We start from the raw sequence: 8353 nt of genomic DNA, 5'->3' as shown, positions 1-8353 counted from the left end.
GAGCTGCTCACAGTACCCAGACAGGAACACCAGTCGTTCTTCACCCTCTTCATGCAGCTGAACCCCCGCTCACACACTGCAGTGTTGACTGCCAGAACAAGGTATATTTCAAACAGTATTGACAGCCCCTTATACTGTTTGCATCTCTCAGTGTCACACAGGATGCCAGAGAAGATCTGTGGCATTCGAAGTGTGCGGGCTGCTGCATAACTCTTGTAGAGGATGAACTCAGGACTTCAGCATTTAGTTGTAACACTGTGCTCGTCCATCAGGGGCTGATAATGCTCACAGATATCAGCAAAGTCTTGTTTGCCATAGGCAGCCAGCTCCTGTCTGTCAAAGGGCCACTGACTGGGGTTGAAGATGGAACATTTTGAAGGGACACTCCCTTTCTGGAGATCTTGGAATCTTTTCTCCAGGTGCTTGATGAGCACATCTGCAAACACATACAAAATGTCAAATTTATAATCCCTGTCTCTGGACCACCATAAAAAATCATTTATATCATAACAAATGTGAAATTATATTCCTGTCTTTGGACCACCATAAAAAAAGTATCTATTAAAACATGTTATGCCCATATTTACTTATGAAGAAAATATTATTGGGCACATACCTATGACTTTCTTCCGGAGAAAGAGAATCTGCCCTTCGTTGACATACTTGAGTTTAGTCCCTCGGAAGAGGCCGGTTTCAGCTGCAGCTCAGTCTTTCTCTTCTTCTTTCCAGGTTGTTCACCTTGCTTTGGTGGACTAAGAAACATTGTAATACACTCTGACTTTAAATTATTTGATCATTATGTATTCAGCATCAGAATCCGTAACAAACTGAAATTCCCGCGAAAATGTGGTTGCATTCGATTCATTGTCCGGGTAGTATTCAGTTGCGCCACTTATGTGACAGACAAGAATAGTCAATTATAATGTCTAACACTTAATGTGGAGAAAGAGATGTCCTGTGTGGGTTGATTGTGCGTTGATCTGTTGGTAATGCCTCAGGGTTCCGGTGGGCATGTAAACAAATGCATAATGCTGCGCTATACTTTGTGGCCTCACCCAGTTGCATAGCGACACTCATTGTTTAGGTGTCTTTTAATAAGCAGGTAGTCATATCATTAGCTAGAACTAGCTGGATCTGATCGATATGAACATAAACGCGAGTGAAGTCTAATCTGACGGGAGAGAGAGTTCAGCTGCTGCTGCTGCTGAGGAGTCGACACGCAGCTCTGCATAATCACATGCAGCGGTGAGCGGACAAAACACACACTTCAAGTTAGAATATCACACGTAGCTATTTTAATTACCTCTCAAACTACCTAAACTAGTTATAGTAGATGTGTTTTAGTTTTACTGTCGGGTCACTCATTACTGGATCCGCGAGCTGCATGATACTGGCATAATAGATTGCCCGATCGGGCAACCAGCAGGTGAGGCTTCATTGCCCGAGCTAAATGCTAGATGGCCCCGGGCCATCCTTAATGTCGAGCCCTGTAGTAACAATATCCAAAGCAGTGTCTGTAGTCTTTTTAGCTTTTGAAAATAGCATTACCTTGGTTTTATCAACATTTAAAAGAAGCTTAAGTTCAGAGAGCTGAGTCTGAATAATGTTAAAAACAGCCTGTAATTTAACACCAGCCTCCTTAATGGAGGGACCTGCACAGTACATCACGGTATCGTCCGCATACAAATGTAAAGTAGCTTCATCCACATTTTCACCTAAACTGTTGATATATATGGAGAACAAAAGTGGGCCTAAAACAGAACCTTGAGGAACACCATTAGCAATGTTTAACCACTCAGAAGACAGCCCATCAAAGTGAACACATTGGGACCTTTCAGAGAGGTAGTTCACAAACCAACCCACTGCATGGCTGGATATGCCGATACTGAGTAGCCTCTGCTTTAAGATGCGATGATCGACGGTATCAAACGCTTTGGAAAGGTCAATAAATAGAGCTGCACAACTCTGCTTATTGTCTAAAATACTCGTAATGTCATTCACCACTTTCATTGTGGCAGTGATGGTGCTGTGTTGCTTTCTGAAGCCTGACTGATGTTTAGACAGGATATCATTTTTACATAAAAACTCCTTTACTTGTTCACTCACTAGGCGTTCGAGCACCTTCGCCAGAACTGACCATTTTGAGATGGGCCTATAGTTATTTAAAATAGTTGCCTCCCCTCCTTTTAGCAAAGGCAAGACATAAGCTGACTTCCATACTTTTGGAATTGCATTTGTGCTGAGGGAGAGGTTAAAAAGAGTAGTGAGAAGAAGAGCAATACAATCTGCAGCTATCTTTAAAAATAAATGTTCTACGTTGTCCGGGCCAGCCGGTTTCTTAGGATCTAGCTTAGATAAGGCTTCATGAACAACATTGACAGTAAAAGGAGTAAAACTGAAAGGGTTTTCCAGACCACATTGTTCAGAGTCACGGATTGGGGTGTTCACAGAAGCAGAGTTAGAAACAGAATCAAATAGAGAACCACAGGACACAAAATGCTCATTAGAGCAATTTAGCATAGTAGCCCTGTCCGATATAGAGCCAGATGCTGTGGGAAGGCACGGAGGTAGCTCATTACGGATCTCACCGGTGGATATCGATTTTATGGCTTTCCAAAATTTCCTAGGATTATTTAGGTTTTCTGTGGTAACTGACAGAGAGTACTTCGACTTTGCACTTTTGACATTTGAAGTGAAGCTATTTCTTAGCTGCCTAAAACGCAGCCATTCTACCTCTGAGCCTGATTGCCTAGCCTTTGCCCAGGCCTTGTTTCTCTCATGAAGGAGACTAGACAGTTCAGCAGAAAACCAAGGATTGTCTCGTCCCTTCACTCTAAATGTACGCAGGGGTGCATGTCTATCAATGATCTCCATAAAACCAAGATACAAATAAGACCATGCAGTTTCTACATCAGCACACAGATCGATTTTCCCCAATCAAACCATTTTGGTGTGACCATTAAAGAGGGTTTCATCCCTCCCAATATTACTTCCCATGATGTTGGATATTTGAGATCAAAGACAATAGAAACAAAATAATAATACCCTCAACCTAAGACATCAACATATCCAAAGCTTGACAATAACTATGCAAATGCTATAACCTCAGAATATGGCAAAAAACATGTCAGTGACAACATTGTGATGACAGCCTGGCTGTAGGTATTGACCTGTGTTACATACGGGGCACGCAGGGTCAAGTGTAATCACAGAGTTTTAGGTGAAATTGAATGAGTCGTTGATTTCGCACCATAGGTTCTTCAATAGAAGTGTTCAAGTGTGATTTTAATTCCCCAGTTCCCTCCTTGACCTTAGAGGTCTAGTTGAACGTCAAGGACCAGTCACTCACGAGCAGAGCGGCAGGATTGTGTTGCAGCGGGAGAATTGTTTTTTTATTTGACAGGCTCATACAAGCATCTTTGTAACCATGACATTCATCATGTTTTTCATAGAAACATCTGTTCACTTAATCTCCAAATATAGACATGTTGAGTTAAAGGTCATGAAAGTGTGGTTGGGTTTTTTATTTTTTTAATACATGGATACAATCTGCTCCACAGTTGTGAGCTATTTATTGAAGATAGATGACGGGGATGATAAAGATGATAACACTAATAAATCAATTGATAAATCAGGTTGGGTCAGGAATCTATTATTACTCTGTGCCTTTCTCATCTATAACCAGTGGCTGAACCCCGCCAGCAGTCATTTCCCATCTCACAGACTGTCTGGATGACTGATCAGGGTTGTGATTGTCTCTCCGCTCCCCAACACCAGTGCTACATACGTCAGCAGCAGCACATACATCTTGAGCAGTCTCTAACTCCAAGCCAGGGCAGTATAGAGCCTGGGTAAATGTTGCAATCAGCGCCAGAATTGGCCCAATTCCTCATAACCTTGTCTACACGTGGCACCTTGCTTTGAATCATAAGAGCGTAAGGCTGCAGCAAGTGTTCAATCTGTCAGCAAAGCAGCTATATTGCCCCAGGCCCCAGTACAGTTGAAGAGGGTAAATCGACATTTAATTATTTGTCTGCCCACAAAAGGCTGCATGGTTATCGTCGAACTGATGTAATGGAGGCGCCATAAACCCTGTCATGGCAGCAATATGTACAAACAGCAGCTGTATGACATTGCATCTTTTTGCGTAAGATATGTGCTCTGCCGGAAAGCGGACCTTTGAACCAAGCTCTTTGAATGTTTTAATGGGAAGACACACAGACATTGCAAAGAAAAACACACATAGGCAATATTTATTCCCAAACATCAAGCTTTTATGCTTTAAATTTTTTTTTTGATTCGTCATTATCTTTTCTTTAAAGAAATCGATGCAGCTCCCTGGTAGTCTGAAAAGTTGACTGTGCCTTTTTGATGAATTAATCATCTTTTCTTTAACAAAGATAAAGCATCACAATCAAAAGGACTTTAAAAAAGACACTTGATTTATAACCACACACTTAGACTTAGAAAGAAGTTCCTATTATTGAACCATTGTCGCGGGAAGATTCGATCTTCAGCATTATGGTGACTGGACTTCTTTATGTTTCTCTTGAACAGAAAAGCAAAATCAATTGTGAGAATGCTTCACATGATTCATTTTTTAGGCTCAATCGAAGTGCAGCAATTTTTTCACATAATTACGAACAATGAAACATTTTGGATTGCACACTTTCTCCAGCCAATCATAGGTGTATAAGCAAGCAGTGAAAGGCGCTGTAGGGACATTGATTGTCCTCTTTCTCCTCTCTCACAATCTTCAAAAACTAAACAAAATGTGCTGATCAATGCTGTCAACTAAGTACACCTCTTGTCAATGTCTCCAGCTTCACAATGGAGACTTGATGTTTCTGGAGCCATTAGTTATGACCAACTTGTTAGACGAGGCATTGATCGCTGGGCGGTTGTAAATGCAACAGCAATCATTTGATAGGGGAAAAACAGAGCTGACAGTGTTGTCATATATAAATGTGTGACCTGCCTAGGAGGTGTCAACTTAAATTATTCTCATATTTACTGAATGTAGACTTGGATGAATTGTTAAATATTAAAACAGTGGTTTTATGTTTTTATAATGGACCTCAGGGTCCTTCTGAGTCACTTTTTCACTCCTGTGTTACTTTTGTCTGGCCTTGCAAAGGTATCCAATAAAGAAGAAAAATGGTTAAACCAAAATGCTTACATTGCTTTTAGATATAATTTATAAGCAAACATTTGGCTCGTGGTCGTTACAGCAGATCTATAGTTTGATCCTTTTGTGGGGACATAACCCGATTGTGAAGTGACCTAACTACTAAAAATAGGGCTGTATATATATATTGGTGATCTGGCCATAAGTGACATATGATGATACAGGGTATTCAATATTAGGTTACTATGAATAGGGGGATTTTCTCAGCATCAACCAGCTATAACAGTAAAGTACTACTCAAACATGATTGCATTGGTGATAATGGTAATATTGTATAACTACTATAACACCTCTGTGACATGTTTGCATGGGCGGACTGGGACTCTGGACCGGCCCACTTCGGTACCGCCGGCCCACCTCGGTACCGCAATTAAATACCACTAGTCAATTGTAAACGGGGGGGGGGCTAGTGACCTATCCGACCGGCCCACTTCAGTATTCGTCCCGAACGTCCCGATGGCCAGTCCGCCACTGCATGTTTGCTTCCTTTAATGTTCAAAAAGGTCTTTATTTTCCTCATACTTCTGTGCTGCAGCACCTCTTTTCACCCTCTGTCTGAAACCAGAGACCAGTCTGCTCTGATTGGTTAGCTAGTCAGCCCTGTAGTGATTGGTCCACCGCTTACAGAAGTAACGACTATCAGGTACAATGTGTTGGGCCGCTAGCCAATAGAGAACCGCAGTGACGTGTCCTAAAACCCGGAACTAAGTTAGCATTTTTACCACGTCCGGTTCCTTCGACAAAAAGCAATGCAATTTCTCCATAGGATTTTGGAAAATAGCTCCAAATAAGGTCTGTGTTTGACACAAATTGAAGAGACGGATCACGTTTTGTTCTACGACATTAAATACATCAGCAGTGACCCCGCTGGTGATTTTTTACGTGCCGATTTGACGACTGGTTGTTAACATGTGGCTGAATAGGACTACAGAAGTTGTCCAGGCCGTTTAACGTCATTACACCGACCACGTAAACACTCCGCTAAGTTTGTTTGCCCTGTTCTGCTTGAAAGCAAGTACCTACCTCCTGCAAACTGTTCAAAGAAACGCTTCAACTTGTACCATTTAGAATCTGTATGTTTGAATTTGGATCTTAAGTTGGCGTGACGTTGAAGCTGTAGTTCGTTTATAGCATAACGTTAGCTTCTGGCGACTAGATTTATGATTAGAAAATTATAAAAGTAGGGTAGACATGTGGATATTATCCGGCTGAACAAAACGTGACCATAGACCTTATTTCGAGCTATTTTCCAAAATCCTATGGAGAAATTGCATTACATTTTTGACGAAGGAACCGGAAGGAGTTTACTTCCGGGTTTTAGGACACTGGATTTTTTAGGACACCGTCACTGCGGTTCTCTATTGAAGCGTGAGTGTTACAGAAGTAAACAAAGGAGTCCAATGGAGGCTTTTAGTGAGGAGTGGAGAGAAACTTCCTCTGCAGCGAACTTTGGGATTTTAGCTTTTGCAGACCATTTACATGCACCAAAAAACAAAGAAAAAAGGAACACCCCAAAAAGAATAATTATTTTGGGTAAAATAAATGTCTGCACAGTATAACATAAATGACGTAAATGTGATCACCATGCAGCACTGATTTGGTCTCCTCTAAAGATCCTCCTACACCCCCTCATAGTGCCAAAGCACATTTCCACTATAGTTCTTGTAATAGCGGTAGACACTGTAACATATGGTACTTCTTACAATGACAAAGTGACACGGAAACAAAGATTTAACGCCAACTGCTGTAAACAACACAATCGGTTCGAATCCAGTTTGCTTCAACAGCTATTGCAAATGTGGAAATCTAAGTGAGATACTCCATCTTGTGCTTCCCGCTCCCTGTGTGTGTGTCACAGTGGAAACTCTGCTGCTCCGGGGTCTGCTCCCTCCAGTTATCAGCGCAGGTGATTGAGAGCACAGACCGCCATCTCTCTATAGAGGGCACCCACAGACCCACAATGTCTTGTTTGCTAGAGCTGTGTACATTTTGTATTTGAAAGAGCAGCAAGTCCATGAATCTCGATAATGCGAGAGCCGGGCCACATAACTCACGTTGATAGTCCTTACATTGTGCCAAGAGGCGATAAATCTGCTCTGGGAGACATGAATATGCAGTGGCAGTCAGTCTGGCTTTTTCTTGCTTGCATGCCCCCTGATGCACAGTTTATTCCTCTCCCCCATTCCAAACAGAAAAATAAAACCAATGAGCCACTGCACTATCTCATCAAGAGTTTTCTATTAAGCACAAAGAAATGTAGCAGCGCATTTTTCAGAATATGCTTAAAGACGACAAATCATAAATGTAAAAAAAGGCATTTTGTAGTGCTGGTTTATTTGGGATATAAAATGTCTACTGTTATTAACATTATTTGTGATGTGAAATAGGTTATATTTTATCAGGAAAAAAATATATATCTATCTTTCTTTCTATAACAACAATGAAATCTGAACTACATTTTTTATGACTCTGCAACTTTCATCTTTCTCAAGTTGATTTCAGTCTTTGATGCTGCTACAAGTTTCAGTTTTTGGCAAAATTCAGAGAAAGAAATGCAATCTGTACCATTAAGGGGTATTTCATTACTTTCAGCTGGGCTTTGCCTCCTCCACTGCAGTGGTGAGGGAGACATAAGCAGAACAACTCTATGCCAATGTAAATGCAACCTGCAGCTTATATTTGACGGCTCTTTGCAAAAGGTATGAAAAATGGACGGCAGATAGGCAGCAGGCAGTTACGGGGGTTTAATGTACTCATCGACACAGACTAAATGTCTCAAATAAGAGCGATAAAAACCTTGCTTTGTCAACGGCCCAATTCTCAGCTGACACTTATTTCCCTCATGCAAATAATTCATCCCATTCAGTGCTGCAGGCAGACTGGGGTTTCCTTCTTTCTAGCTTCAGGCAATGGGGGAAAAAATGCCTTTCCCTATCTCAGTGCAGTAAATAAGAAGAAATAACTGCATTTCTAAGATTTCAGACCACAACAAATATATATCAAAATATATAATGTGAAATAAATAAATATTGCGTGTGTCTTTACAACGACTGGGAAAGTAGATAACCGGGTCATTGTTCCGATCCCTCTCACCTCAATAAAATACTTCTTGGACATAGTTGACAAGTATGCGTAACGACGCTTGCCTCTAGTGGCACCGAGGAA

At 41.3% G+C, this 8353-nt stretch overlaps 1 long non-coding RNA gene across 1 annotated transcript; it reads right to left on the bottom strand.

Annotated features, from left to right (window-relative positions):
- Positions 1-288: 288 nt before the first annotated feature.
- LOC117557050 lies at positions 289-909 on the bottom strand. The gene is made up of 2 exons (XR_004570652.1): positions 617-909; positions 289-436 (listed from the first exon to the last, which is right to left on the bottom strand). It is a non-coding gene; the product is annotated as an uncharacterized LOC117557050 (long non-coding RNA).
- Between the last annotated feature and the right edge of the window lie 7444 nt (positions 910-8353).

This window comes from Gymnodraco acuticeps, unplaced genomic scaffold (assembly GCF_902827175.1).
Source record: "Gymnodraco acuticeps unplaced genomic scaffold, fGymAcu1.1, whole genome shotgun sequence".
Classification (NCBI taxonomy): Eukaryota; Metazoa; Chordata; class Actinopteri; order Perciformes; family Bathydraconidae; genus Gymnodraco; species Gymnodraco acuticeps.
Note: the sequence above shows the minus strand (reverse complement) of the source record. Positions and strands in the feature narration are given on the sequence as shown.